The following is a 15,809-nucleotide window of genomic DNA, read 5'->3' as shown; positions in this document are numbered from 1 at the left end:
CGTATCAATGACATCATAACAATTGTGTACCCTTCTCTCGTTGCACTCATCAAATATTTATAAGAGAAAAATGAAATCATTATCTGCCTTAAGCGAAGAGAGAGAGGGGAGAGGATGTGGTGTTAGAGTCAGAGCTGCAGACTTTGGAACTGAGGAACCAGGTTTGAGTCCCTGCTCGACTCAATATCCAGTGTTTCGGGGCAAATTACATGTTATGAGAATTTGTAATGGGCACTATCACCCTAGGGCAGTGGTTCCCAAACTTTTGACTCCTGAGGACCCCCATTGAGTCACCACTGGAAGCCAAGGACCCCCAAGCAATTTGTATGAGTTAAATTTCGAACAGTAAAACAGTAATTCGAAAAAATACACATGTGTGCGCACACAACAAATACTCAAAGTACTAAGGATTTTGGGGCCAGATGTACGACCATTTCATTTAGCACCTCACAATTGGCGACACATTGCGGGTGGCTGAATGAAATGTACAACAGTGTTTTTAACACTGTTTGGGATTCCCAATGGGGTCGCAAATTGCGAGGTTCATTAATATTAATGAGCCTCTCGCAATTTGCGAGCCCATTGGGAATGCCAGCCCTCCCAGCGATGGTGGCCTGCTGGGATCTGCAGGCCACCATGTCTCAGACTGCTTTTAAATAAAGCAGTTTTTTTTAAATGCAGCCTGTTTACCATGCATTTAAAAAAAAAAAAAGAAAATGAAACGTTTTCGTTTTATTTTCTAAGGGCAGGCAGAGGTCCCTGGGACCACTGCCTGCCCTTAAAAAATAATTTTGCATGCATTTGCAAAGGGGAAGGGGTCCCCTGGGGACCCCTTCCCATTTGCGAATGCATTACCATCTACTTGAAGTAGGTGGTAATTGTGACTGTTTTGCGACCGCAAAACATTTGTACATGGTTTTGAGACTCGTTATTTTGAAGGGAATGCCCCTTCCAAATAGCAAGTTGCAAAACCTATTTATAGAGTCGCAAACAAATTGCGACTCGCAAAATAGGCTATGTACATGGCCTAATAGGTTTTTGCATGCGCAAACGGGAATCCGTTTGCGCATATAAAAACAGATCGTACATCTGTCCCTTAGTATTTTATATTGAAGTAATAGCCCCTCTATCACATGTATTTCATTTGTTTTATAGCATCTCTCATATCATTGTAGGATGTCACAGCACTTTACATCACACACATATAGAGACATTAAATCATACATGTAAATCAGTGTGTATACAAAATGTTTAAAGAGTGCTTGGTCTGGAAAAGCACAAACTCAGGATTCAGAACATAACACAGTGGCTAGCATTGACTTTAACATTAAAAATGTATTACCACCCAAATATATCTTTTTAGCAGCATCAGGATAATGAATAACTGGGACAAAATATAAGTTACTAACTGGTATCATGCAGTTTGCAAGCAGCTCTTTGATGACAGTTTATAGGTCCCTCTGCTAGATTACGATTGTCACTCATGGAGTGCACAGTAACAAAAGAATCTCTGTGACAAAAGCAGTAACCACGAACCTAGGCACATAAAATACTGCTTTTTAAGATGCATGTTACACGTTCTTTGCAGTAGGCACATTAACCCTCTGTGCTACATTAGTTGAATCAAAGCTGCCACTGAACACAACTCTCCTCACTCTCCAGCAGGTACATTAATCAGTGGCATTCTCTTGACACTTTTATTGTTGCTGGAAAGCGTAACGTTTCTGTGCTTTTAAAACTGTTGCCTACGGACCCCCTGGGAATGTGTCGCGGACCCCTGGGGGTCCGCGGACCACAGTTTGGGAAACACTGCCCTAGGGTATTCTGATGCTGAGCAGGTGTGTTTGCTTAGCCCTGAATATGGCAGATTGGTTAATTGAAAAGCCGGGTCTTCAATATATTGCGGAATTCAAGAAGAGAGGAGGAGGCTGTTCCACCATTAAGGTGAATGTAAGAGAACACCCATTTTTCTGATCTGATTGTGTGTGTGAGTGGGATGCGTGCAATTAGGAGTTCTGCGGAGCAGAGGTGTCTGGATGGTTGGTGAACGGAGATGCAGCTGGTCATGTCGATGAGGCCTAAAGTTATGTAGTGCTTTGAATATGTGATTGAGGAGTTTGTAACAAGCACATTTGTGTATCAGAAGCTAGTGGAGGTCCCTGAGGTGTGCGGTGAGGAGTTGAGGATGAGGCTGGATCTCTAGTTCTCTGTCCGATTTGTTGTCTTCTATTGAGTTACTTGGTGATTCTGGCATGAAGGCTGTTCCTGTACTCCAACTTACTGGTGACTTGGGTGTGAGTGATAGTTTTTCTTGTGCTGCTTGGGAGCCATTTGAAGATCTTCCTTAGCATGTTCAGGGTGTAGAAGCAGGATGCGGTGACGGCATTAATTTGTACAGTCATGTCCAATTTGCTGTTGATGATTATTCTGCAGTTCCAGGCATGAGTGCTGGGAGTGAGTTGGAGTCCTATAGTTAAGTGTTCTTGCATCAGATCACTACTTCTGTTTTGTTGGTGTTGAGGTTGAAATAGTTGGCTTTCACCTGCTTAGCAACTTGAGTCATACAGGTAGTGAAATTGTTTCTTGTGTTGGGGATCTTGTCAGAGAGGGAGAGACTGCGTGATATGTCATCAATGTAGGAAAGGATGTTGAGGTCGTGTGAGCGATATATGGGTTGAAGAGGATGGAGATGAGTGATGAACTATTAGGCACTCCCAGAGTTTGTGGGCTTCCAAGGAGTAAAGTGCTAGGCTGGCAGCTTATGTTCAATCCATTAAGTAGGAGCAGATCCACTGGAGAGAGGCTCCTTGGATATCAATCTCATGCAGGCACCTGATGAGTACTGGATATGAGACGGAGCCATATGGTGCAGAGAGGTTCAGTATAATGAGGGCTGCCCTGTCTCCTATGTCAAAGATCATGCGAATAACCCGAAACCGGTCCTAGGATGCTTGTTTCCGGTCCAGGGAGGACCTGGCTTGGCAGTTTGGGCTGGACTGTTCCCATGAGGCACAGGGTCAAGACTGATTTGCATATGGCCAGGTCTAAACTGGGGTGGAATGATGAGCAAAAGAATGGTGGATTTAAACCAGAGCCCTTGATTGGGGAGAATATTTTGATTTGTCCTGCATTCCGTCCATCAATTGTGTGTCTTTTGCTTTTAAATATCATGCAAATGTCATCTGTGGCGGTGATGAGTGCTGTTCTTTGCTGTGGTTAGGCTGAATCCAGACTGCTTGGCATCAAGGATCTAGGTATTGCTGAGGTACTTTGTGAGGCATCAGTTTAATAGTTTCTCGAAGACCTTTGCTGTGTTGATAGGAGGGAGATGGGTGTGTAGTTTGAAAGCAAGGCTGGGTCAGCAGATGGTTTCTTCAACTTAATCTTCCCATCCCTAAAAATAAATGTGACCTAGATTAATATAATTGGTGCTCATTTAAAGGGCTCCAATACCTTCTGGTCGAGTTATAGCCATATACACCTGCAAAAAGATGACAAACATGAATTTTAGGCTGCCACAGGTAGTGTATGACGCTTTAGCTTACAGCAGTGAACATTCGTCCCTTTATCCGCATTGCTCTAAACACTAAATTCTAGGCCCCAGCATTGCATAAGATCTAAAGTCTGGACATATTGGTATAAACAATGCAAAGTTTTCTAAACGTGCGATGTTGTCATAATCTTTATCTTTATGATTTGTAGGCTTCTACATGGTCCTTATTATGTAAACATTTATCAAGAACTGCCTCCCTATGAAGCATGAGCTCTCAAAGAAAGGGGTAAGCAAGTATTGTGAAAGGACTCTGTCAATACATTTATAATCAGGTATGAAGGACTCACACTAAGGAAACTGAAGGAGGCAAGCCATAAGATGGCTGCCTTGTGTAAATACCTGCAGCAGAGTAGAGGTCAACAAGATTATATTCAGAGGACCCTAGATTTCATCAAAGTATTCCATATGTATTCCATCTCCTATTTGAAAGTGATTTGTCTGGACTGTCATATGCTGGTAACCATATTCTTAAGACAGGAGTTAATGTATGAAGTTTGTCTGCAAAAGACTTTGTTGAAAAAATTAATGGAAAAGATGACACACTTGAGTACAATTTGATAAATTTGATTGCAAGCCATCGTGGGAACAAGGAGTACTGACTGGTATTGTCGTCATGGTGAGTTCAAGTGTATGTTGCGAAATTTAGGTGCACCAACGTGGTTTGTAACACTGAGTTGTGCAGAGTATGCAGTGGTGGTGCATCCATTAGGGGCGCTGGGGCGTTGACCCACAAGCCTCTTGCGCCCGTAGCTCCTGACATTAAGATAATGTATGTCAGTCACTTTGAGTCAGCATGACGCCGGACCGCCCCCCCCCCCCGGGTAGGCCGTCTGGCGTCATGCTGACACACTGTGACTGACTTGCATTGTAGGGCCGGCAAGGGGTTGGGGGGGCGCGGAGCGCACAGCAGGCAGCAGCACAAGTGCGCATGCTGGGCTCAGGTCAGAGAATTTTTCTTACCAGCCCACTCATGCGCACTAGTGTTGCGTCTGGTTGGCGGCTGTGCATTTAGGAGAGCGAGGGTTGAGCAACGCTGCAACCCTCGCTCTCATAATGGGCAGGCGGGCGGTGAGTCACTCTGCTCTGAGTCAATCCTGGCGCTGGAGCAGCCAGGATTGGCTCAGAGGGGTTGCCACTCCAGTCAGTCACGTGAACGTTGAAGGCGCCAACGCAGTGGGAGTCGGCCCACGGCCCAGCAGCAGAGGCGGCGTGGACCCGGTAAGTTGATTGCTTTATTTTAGTCTTCCCCGCGCAGCCCCCCCCCCGCTAGTATTGCGAGCACCGTGACTGGATGTTACATGCTGTCAGAGTTTGTTAGCTGCTATTTCCGTGTAAGTTGTTGCTTAGAAACTTTCCAATGTCGTTAGTGCTGCTGTAAAAGATATTAGATGCCATTATTCGATGTGACATGTTGTTCGTAGATGGTGTCTCGGGTGTTGGCCCCAACATAGAGGAGTTTGTGATATAATCACTCCTAATGCTATACATATGCAGGCAGGGCCGTCCATGCAGAGCAGAGCGGGATTTGTTGCATGTCTGTTTATATTCCTAGTGGTTTCTCCGCCTCTCCTGACACATGTTGTTCCCTGTTCTTCTCTTAAGAAAACAGGCGGCTGCTGTACATTTCAGGAACGGGCTTTGCTTTCCGTTGGTTTCTGTCAGGTTTGGTTGTGAAGTTGCGCTGCATGGACTCTGTACTGGGGCTTGGTTCTTGTACAGTCTGTGTTGATGCTCGGTTTCTGGTCCAGTCTATAGTAGGTTTAGCTGGCAGGTCAGCGCCACAGCTTTAATTTCACAGTAAACAGACGTCTCCTTCAATGTTTGTCCTCTGTGCACGAGACACACTAAGGCCCTTCTTCCTCGCGTAGGTAGCGCCCGCCCCACACACAGAGATCCAGGCACTGGTCCGTTGGGTGGTGGTGTGAGAACAGTACCTCGCTGCAGAGTATGGTGGAGGCTAGTAGAATAATGCATTCATTGCTTGGTATAGGATCACACCGTGGGTCAGAGGGATTCTGGTCTCCTGCAGTCTACACAGCAACACCTAACATGTTAGTTAGATAATTGTTTGAAAACAGGGTCCCAAGAAATGTTTGCAGTATGTAGCTGAAAGTTGTTTAGCATTTTTATATCTTACAAGGTTAAGTACATCCCTCATATCACCATTGTCCCATAGGTAGTCCCATGTTACATGCCCATCAACAAGAAAGTAGTTTATTACAATTATATCACATTACTTCTTGGCTTGTGTAATAACATTATTCATATAGGTATTGTGCCACCAACACAAACAGTGCCATAAAGTCAAATCCGTTATTTGTTTGTATCCAAAATAAACTTTAAATTGTCCAAAAGCATTTATTTCATTGCCCCTAAAAAGCTACACAGCTCATTTACAGCTCAAATTCAGATATTTCTTTCAAAGTTTACCGTTCATAGGCAATATCAGTTCAAGAACTGTACAAGGTACCATTACTCACTACTCATTCTAAGATACCGTGTGAAAAGTATGTCAGGTTAATTGTAGCATCATGCAGCCAACAGCAGACTGTATAAATAAGGTTTCATGCAGCCCCAATGGGGTTCCACATGATATAACGGGGTGGCCTTTTTAAGAACTTCTTCAGTCATAACATGTACATATGGCCGAATAACTGGAGGCTAGAGAAATGATCTACGAATTCTTTCCATGCTTTCTTACACGTTCTGCATTCCCTCGGAGTGGGTGGTATATTGTCTCCTATCAAAATCCGTCTAGTTCACTATAAGCTATAGACTCACAATCTGTTTATTTAAAAGTGCACCTCAAAAATACGGGGGCGGTTTGCAGGCCCGACTGGGCGCTGTGGTTAATTCGAAGAATTGAATGTATGAATGTATGCATGTGTATTTGTGAGTGGGTGTTGTGAGTGGGTGTGTGTGTTTGCGCGTGTGAATGCATGGGTGTAAGTGAATGTGTATGTGTGTTTGTGTGGCTCCCTGCCCCACTCCCTGCTAAAACTACCAACCGCCACTGCATGGGTTTTTGAGAGAAGCAAACTCTAACATTAAAGGCATCCAATTGAAGACACCATGAGAACTTTGGTCTTTGGATCCTGCAAATGTTGCAGGTACTTTAACCATGGATTTCAAGTAATGTTGTCCTTTATCTGAAAAAATAAAACTCAACTCTTGGAGAAATTACTAATTCTTTTTGGTGAAAAGAGTATCAAGCAAGAGATGTGCCTCATATTCACATGCTGTTGTGGGTACTGCATTAGTAGAAGTTAAATGATCAGGAATATTTTTGGGATGGAAACCATAATTACAGAAAAATTGAGACATTTTTATAGAAGAATGTTCCAAATTGGTATATGCAAATTCTAAGGCACTCAAAATATCAAACTATTCTTTGTCTAAATTTGTTAACATGCATCGTAGAAATTGTTCTATGGTTTGGTTGGTGCGTTCAGTTAAACCATCAGTTTGTGGATGGTAACTTGATGATAATCGAACTTCCATATTCAGTAGTTTTCTCAAACCTTGCCAAACATGGGATATGAACTGAGAACCCCTATCTGAAATAACTACTGACGGGATTCCATGTAAGCGTATTATGTTGGTCATTAGAATTTGTGCTGATTCCATTGCAGTTGGAAGTTTCTTTAAAGGTGAGCCATGCGTGACAATTGGTCAACTTGTTGTGAATCTATCTAGGACCCTAAACAAGATATCCCCGATTCATGCCCTTATATGGTTATAACAAAACATATCCTTATAAAGGCATAGGAATCATGTCCATATCTAGTCATAGCCCATGCAGTCCAAATACGGCAAGTCTACTCCCATAGACTCCTAGAAAGTACAACGCGTTCTTTAAACAAACCAAGCCTCCAGCAGCCCGGGAAATCCCCCTGCTTTTGTTTTGATTTGAACAAGAACTCCTGGAGTCCAGAAAGAACTGTTAGTTCTTAGTGACGTCTTATGTCCAACTTTACGTCAAACCCGGCACCTTCCAGGTATAAATATACCAATGTTGCCTTAAGCAAACACACGGTGGTTTGGAGCAGAGCGGCTATCTACTTGCCCGACGCCCAGCTGATGCGAGTGCCGAAGGAAGCCGACCCTCCCATTTGACGCACTGAGAGAGACGCTGTCTTTTCTCCAGCCGAGAAATTCCAGCTCCGGTGTTTCCAGTCACCCTTGTGGGTTGCTGGGAGATCGAGTCCCGGAAAGAGATATACAAGACGTCCTTCATTCTAGAACCAAGGTACGGAGCTGATTAAAACCTTGAGAGAATTCTTGATTCAGATTCTTGGCATAAACCAACTTAACTTAAACTGCAACTTACTTACTCCTTCCCACGTATTAGGCTTAGGTCAGGTACACCGGGGTAGGCATATCTTAGAAGCACCAGTTGAGTACGTTAGTCAATGTTTTTATGTATGTATATATTTTATCCGTTTTAAAGTATCATATGGCTCAGAAACCATATCAATGCTTTTACAGTATTATTTCATAATACTCCTTTTACTGTACGCACTTTACTTTATGATAAGTATTGCATTTGTGGCAATTCATTTCTCTTGAATGAGAAAGAAGACTGCTCAATAAATAACACCTTTTATTGAAAACGCCCGTCTCTCTATTTCTCTGCACTCCTGGTGAAATTAAGCTTGCACGATTGACTGAGTGAAATAGTTGTCTATTGTTTTCACACGACTCTAGAGATATACTCTTTATTCTGAGGGAGCAAAGTTGTCATGTTTATGCGGTTGTCAGAAACTAATCCCTTCTTGTCTAATCAGGAAAGTTAACTCCTTCCTGAACATTCGAGAAAGTTTCTAGTGACCTCTGAGCTAGCTGGCAAAACTAATTAAGTCTAACATAGTCAGTAGAGACCTAGATGACCTCAGTCCTACGTCTAAACTGCTGTTTATGTTATTCCAATGCGCAGAGCCTATTGGGAATATAGAAACTACACTACAAACTACAGTAAGGATGGTTGAGAATCCCTTCTTAGTTCGTGGCAACTCAACAATAAAGTCTAAGGAGATGGTATGCTATGGTTGAGGTGGAACAGGTAGAGGTCTTAAAAGACAGCTTGGAGCCTGATGCATTGCTTATTTTGAAAAACAGATGCTACAAGTCTCAACCAATTCTTGTATGTCTTTAAACATGGAAGGCCACCAAAACTTTCTTTTAATTAGTTCGTAAGTTTTAGTAACTCCAGGATGAGCAGATAAAAGTGTATCATGATGTAATTGCATAACAGATTTTTGAATTTCTGGTGAGTACCATGAGACAATCATGTACAAACAAAAGTTTATCTCTTTCTTGGATGAACGGATATTCTTTCTTCCATTCTTCCACCACTGCTCTTGATTCAAACTCTTTTTTATGTCTGAAATTACATCACATACAGAAAGGCTAGCCTGAAAACATCTTGTAGGCAGTACTGGTTTTGTAATGACATTGTTCTCCTCAGAATCATTTTCTCCAATTCGTGATAAAGCATCATCTTTTTGGTTTTCTTTCCCAGGCCAGAAAGTGATAAAACAATTATAATCATTGAAAAACAAAGACCATCGTAATTGTCTGGCAGATAAAGCTTTGACACTTCTTAAAGCTTGTAAGTTTCCATGATCTGTATATATGGTTATTGGATGACGTGCCCCTAACAAGTAATGGCACCATTCCTCAAAAACTGCTTTTATGGATAATAACTCCTTGTCTGCAATTGCATAGTTTTGTTCAGCAGCAGAAAATTTTCTGGAATAGTAAGCAAAAGGGTGCATCTTTCCGGAGTTTTTATCTGGTTGTGATAAATGCCACCTAGGGCGAACTGAAAAGCATCAGCTTCTACTATAAAAGGTTGTGTAGGATCCAGGTAACTTAAAACGGGTGCTGAGGTAAATTTGATCTTTAAGTCTTACAAGGCTTTTTCTGCCGACTCTGTCCAATCAAACGTAACTCCTTTTCAAAGGAGTTTTGTAATGGGAGTGATTAATTTGGAAAAGTCTTGAATAAACCTACAGTAAAAATGTGCATAGCCTAGAAAGCTTTGTACCTGTTTTACTGAGGTAGGATTTGGCCAAGTACACACTGCTTCAATCTTTTTAGGGTCCATCTCAATCCCAGAAGGACTAATGACATATTCAAGGAAGTCCACTTTTGAAACATGAAACAAACTTTTTTCCAATTTTACATAGAGAGAATTTGTAAGCAATTTTTGAAAGATGGCACAAACTTGTTTTACATGCTCTTCTCTTGAATTTGAATATATAAGAGAGTCGTCGATATAAACAACACAACAAACATCTATGAACTCATATAATACTTCATTTATAAAAAATAGAAAAGTGGCAGGTGCAATACAGAGTCTGAAGGGCATTACATGGTATTCTAAAAGGCCGAATTTGCTGCAAAACGCAGTTTTCCACTCGTCGTCCTCATGAACTCTTACAAGATGGTAAGCTCCGCGCAAGTCCAATTTAGTATAAATAGTAGCCTGTTTTGCCTGATCTAATAAAGTAGGAATGAGTGGCAATGGATATCTATTCTTAATTGTAACATTATTTAATGCTCTATAGTCTATACACACGCGTAATTCTCCCCCCTTTTTCGGTATGAAAAAAAAAAGATGAAACTAGAGATTTTGAATGCCTGATAAAACCATTTGCTAGATATTCGTCCAAATAGTTTTGTAGATGTTCGTTCTCTTTTTCTGTAAGTGCATATATCCTACTGCACGGTAAAGTAGCGCCCGGCACCAAGTCAATCCTACAGTCAAAATCCCTATGAGAGGGGAAGACTATTTGCTCTCTTTTTGTCAAAAACATCAATTAAATCTGAATAATCTGATGGTACACCTTCAAGTAATAAAATACTTTATAAATCGTCTGAAAAATCAAACCCTTGCACAGTGTTCTACTTACATTGTCCTGAAAAACAGTGGTCTTGGCACTGAGGAGAGTTGAAAGTAATAGTCTTGGATACCAAATCGATAACAGGGTTGTATAGTTTTAACTATGGAATTCCTAAAATCAACCTAAACTGGGGTGTGTCAATGATATCAAATGTAATTTGTTCTCGGTCTACGGAGGAACTGTCCATGTCTAAAAGTTCTGTTCACTTTAAAATAGGCCCTGACGTGAGTTCTTTTCCGTCCACTGCCCGAACAATTTCAGGCTGAGTCTTGATTTCAGTCTTAACATCTAGTTTAGTTATTAATTTGGTGTCAATAAAATTTCCCGTGGCTTCAGAATCTATGAGTGCATTGATTTCCCAATAGTGTTTAGGATTGAAATGAAATTAAATGAATGAATGGAATTTGTACTTGTAAAGCGCACTTATACCCCAACTGGGGTGTCCTGGCGCTGTAATGCATACCGCTGTGGAACCCTTCCTGGCTTTTCCCTGTGAAATGTCCACTCCTGGACACCCCCAAGGTGAAGCCAGGCATCCCAGCGCTGTTGGGGCCGTTGTGGAGATTAAGCAAGCTATTGCCCAGAGTTGCAGAGTGGGACCCATGATTATAATAGGCACCGAGGCGAGAATGATCAGGTCCGAGGAAATTGAGCCCAAGACCCGCCGAGGCGGGAATTGATAGAGCTTTAAGTTTTACTTTCATACATAGATGACGACACCCTTGGGGTGGTACTGTGGAGGCCAAACTAAAATAGGGACTCGACAAACTGACCTCGTATTTTATCGAGTATTCTAGTTTTCCGGTTGAACTTGTGTAACGGCTACATCAGAAGACTTTATTTTATTTTTATTTGGGCGTGTAGGACATTCTTTTACAAAGTGACCTGTCTTGCCACAATATAGGCATTGGTTTAATTTCCGCCTCTTATCTTTTTCTTCTTTTGAAAGAGGCCCGCGGATTGAGCCTATCTGCATAGGTTCTACCAAATCTGACTTTGTGACTACATCTTTTTGATTGCTTGTTTTATCCTTAAACAGTATTATTTTGTGATAATTTTTCCCTCTTTCTCCCTTTCTCTCTGACAATCTGTGATTTAATTTAACTACTAGATCGATACATTAGTTAATATCTTCTGGAGGTTCTATGATCTGCATTATCATATCTTTTAATTCTTCTTTTAGTCCTCTATAAAAGAGGGAAATTCTCTTGTCATACGGCCAATAAGCTTCTAAACCTAGACGATTAAAAAACGAAATATAAGAAGTAAATCAGAAGACCCCTGCTTTAAATTTAGTAGTTCATTGTCCGCCGATTGTACAAATACATGTTTAGCAAAAATCTTTTTCATTTCGCGTTCAAAATTTCTGAAATTGTATAGAATTGGGTTATCTCTTTCAACCAGTGGGACCAACCAAAGGGCAGCATCACCACCTAAATAAGATAAAACAAAAGCCACTTTGGATGAGTCCTCAGGAAAAGCAGTATTTTTGGCCAAAAAATGTAAGTGGCATTGATTCAGGAAAATTGTGAACTTTTTTCAGTCACCATAGAATCTCTCGGGTTGTGCTAAAGGGACTGGCACAGGGGTAACAACCTGAATCTGAGTTGGAGTACCTGAAGAAGAGGAGGTTGGTTCAGAAAATGTAGATTGGAAAGTTGCTGGTTTAATCACTGCTTTTTGATGCATTTATTTTTTTATTTATTTAGTATGTTTTATATAGCACACGGCTACCCCAACGGGGTGTCCCGGCGCTCCTGAGAGTGTAAATGAATCTTACTCCTGGGGGAATTAGCAAAATAGGAATGTTTTTAGTGCCTTCGAAAAGAAAGCTCGTCCTGGCATAGCACCTTGTAGAGCTGATAAATCCCTACGTAAAGCTGCATTTCCTATATTAATATCTTTTAACATGGCAGCTATGTCCTGCAAAGAGATTGGTGACGTTTGATCCATTGCTTCCAGGCGAAATGTTTTTCTTGGGCTTTGCCTTCTGTCAGATTACTACGTCGTCTCTTACCTTACTTGACTTGGTGTGACGTAGTAGACTTTCACAGGGATGCAAGAGACCAACTTCCCAAATTACTAACCTTAAACTTTGTGATTTTATGTACTACAAGGCCAAGTATTAGGAATTAGGGAGGAGGGCCTGATACTGGACGTGGTAGGTGTCTTGCTGTCGACCTGCGAAGCAACAAGTGAAGGTCTATCAAACCTTTAACCTTTATTCAAGAAAGAATGAACTAACAGTGTTCTAATACTTTTATATTCCTATTAAAAGTCAGTCATTCCTCCTACCTGCGATCAGTGTGTGATGTATTCCCATAGGTTCTGTATCGATCCCCCTATTCCTGACCCTGTTCTGGTTAACAAATTAACTAGCAGCCATCCCATGATGCAGAAACCATTATCTGATTAAGCCACACCACGGCACAGGAACGCGTTATCTGATTAGGTCATAACGCTTGCCATCTAATTAGGCAAGCAATATTCCTCCAGCCCCTGATAAGGCATACGGAGTTCTCAAAACAAATCAAACCTATGACAACCTGGGAAAATCCCTGCGGCCATTGTTTTGATTTCACCGAGAACTTCAGTAAAAGAATGTGCTAACGACCAGTTCGTATGACATCCTTATTGACGTATCTATGTCCATCCTTACGTCAATCTCGGCACCTTACAGGTATAAATATTACCGATATTGCCTTAAGCAAACACACGCGGTGGTGACGAGATCGGAGCAGCGAGACTTGCCGAAGGAGCCCAGCACAGAGCGGACCCCGCTTACGCTGCCCCGCCTTCCTGACGCGCTGAGAACGAGACGCTGCTTTCTCCTGCCGAGAAATCCAGCTCCAGCGCTTCCAAGCAGCCCTTGCAGGCAGCCTAGAATATCGAGACCAAAGACGAGAGATACCATCCCTCAACCATCCTAGATCTCAGGTACAGAACTGAATAACCCCTTGCAGAGAATTCTTGAGTCAGTCACTTGGCAAAACAAACTTAACTTAAACTGCTACTTTCTATTCCCGCCCACGTATTAGGCTTAGGTCAGGTACACTGGGGTAGGCGTAGTTAGAAGCACCAGTTGAGTACGATTAGTCAAATGTATATAGGTATGTATCTATTTTATCCATTTTAACTAGCATATGGCTTAGAAACCATATCAATGCTTTTACAGTATTATTTCATAATTCTGCTTTTATTGTGTGCACTTTACTTAACCATAAATATTGCGATAATATCGATCCATTTCTCTTGTACGAGAAAAGAGACTGATCAATAAATAACATCTTTTATTGAACACGCCCGTCTCTTCCTTTTCTCTACAATCTGGTGAAACTAAGAATGCACGTACTGACTGAGTAAAATAAGTTGTCTTTTGTTTTCACACGACTCTAGAGATACACTCTTGATTAGGGGAGAGCAAAGTTGTCATGTTCTATGGTTGTCAGAAACTAAATCCCTTCTTGTCTATCCAGGGAGGTTCAACTCCTCCTTGCCTATTCGAGAAAGTTTCTAGTGAACTCTGAGCTAGCTGGCAAACCCAAAACTTTAATTCTAATATCGACAATAGAAGACCTAGTTAACGTCTGGTCTAGGCCTATACTATTGAAGGTATTATTCCAATGCGCAGAGCCTATTGGGATAATAGGAACTACACTACATGGCGCCCAAACGTTTGGAAAGGCGATAAAACTAACGCAAGACATTAGAGTAACTCAGTCGTGCTTTTTCACTCAGACCCCTTTTTTTTCCCATAATACTCCAAAGACGTCTGGAGTGGGTAAAAGGTAATATCCGCCAAACCTCGCAGGAGGAAACTCCTATGTATGGTTCTTGGTTCAATCAACGTTGAAGGATACACTGTTCCAAAATATTGTGCATCTAATCTTTGTTTCCATAAGAAATCTGATCTGCAAACAAACGGAATAACCTTCTGGACAGTACAATGTCAGACAGTGAAGGAGAAAGAGAGGCAGCTAGAATGGCAGCTGAACTCATAGCAGCTGATAATACTATGCAAGAAGCAGACCCGGATATAATACTCATCCCGGTCAACATAAGAACATCTATAACTTTAAAACTTATAGAAAATGGACTGACACCGAGAGGTGGCACAGTCATATTCGTAATTGAGGCACACGAATATCGGCAGACAGAGGTATTCTATTCATGGATACACTTTCCAGCAGCAAACGCTGTAACAAAGGTCTTCCACTATTACAAAACAGAGGAACCTCCTAATGAGTACACTCCTTTCGAGGAGGTGGAAGTACCACTTAAATTTCAAGAGCACCTGCTCTTGTTTAATGGCGCCCTAAAACATAATAATCACATCACCAGGCTCGGTCCATTAGGTAGACCAGGAGCAACGTGGCCGGTCCTAGCCGGATACACACCACATCCAGACATCGAAAGAATGTCTGCAGCAGATCTTTTAATACAACTAAAACAATTAATTAAAGTACATAGACAATTAGTCCAATATGTAATGCGGACTTCAACAATCCAACCAGCAATTAAAATTCCACAGCTGACCCCTCATCAGGGGAACACAAATAAAATTACACCACAGAACATACAGTCCTGCCTAGGTAAAGTACCAGCTAAACGGGAACAAATACCATTCTGGTTAGCACAAAAAATCACCCAAATAGAGGCGGTGTTTCCAGACACCACCCCGTTAGAAAAGCACAGGATTCTGACTATCTGTCTTCCAATGGGAATCGCACCACACGTGGAGGACTGTGACACTTGGGGTACAGTCTTTGCTTCCATTTACACAAAAACGCATGGTGTTCCATCCATCTCGGTAATACCAGATGTGCTAAAACAAATTCAAGATGAATACGGTCCAGAACCCGCTTTAACTCTCGGTATGAAATTACTAAAAGACTTCAAGCAGGTCTCGGCAATACTATTAGCCAACATAAAGGGAGAAGCAGCAAACGTGGCGATCCGCCAAAGGTTAAAAGAGACAGATATAGCAGACCAACCAGCTGAAATTGCCAGAATTATAGAAAAATCCTATGAGGAACTAGGTAGAGATAGTTTAGGTGGAATACCAGTAAAACCCCAACTGATTGAAAGTCCTGAAAAAGTATTTTTAAAAAATAATTTAACAACACAAAAAAAGAGCTGGGATGGAAACAAACAATCCAATCCTAAAGAAAAGAAATTCCAGTCCAGAGGAAGGTCTCCTCGGCGGAGAGAAAGATCTCCGAACCAAGGTTCTCCCCAAAGTGAGCCCTCTGGGAAAAAATACAATCTTAGAAATAGGGATAATATAAAGAAGCCTGATAGATATCAAGAAATTGATACACGTCCCTCTCAATCTTTTCAGACTTCCT

General features: G+C 41.7%; 1 protein-coding gene across 1 annotated transcript in view; it reads left to right on the top strand.

Moving 5' to 3' along the window:
- The first annotated feature begins 4,628 nt into the window (after positions 1-4,628).
- Positions 4,629-15,809, top strand: part of HSPA14 (heat shock protein family A (Hsp70) member 14) — a 440,582-nt gene continuing 429,401 nt past the window's right edge. Inside the window, exon 1 of the mRNA XM_078674199.1 lies at positions 4,629-4,771. The gene's annotated coding sequence lies outside the window, so the exon portion shown is untranslated. The remainder of the gene's footprint in view (positions 4,772-15,809) is intronic.

This window comes from Lissotriton helveticus, chromosome 1_1 (assembly GCF_964261635.1).
Source record: "Lissotriton helveticus chromosome 1_1, aLisHel1.1, whole genome shotgun sequence".
NCBI classification, from domain to species: Eukaryota; Metazoa; Chordata; class Amphibia; order Caudata; family Salamandridae; genus Lissotriton; species Lissotriton helveticus.
This window is presented reverse-complemented; position numbering and strand designations above follow the sequence as displayed.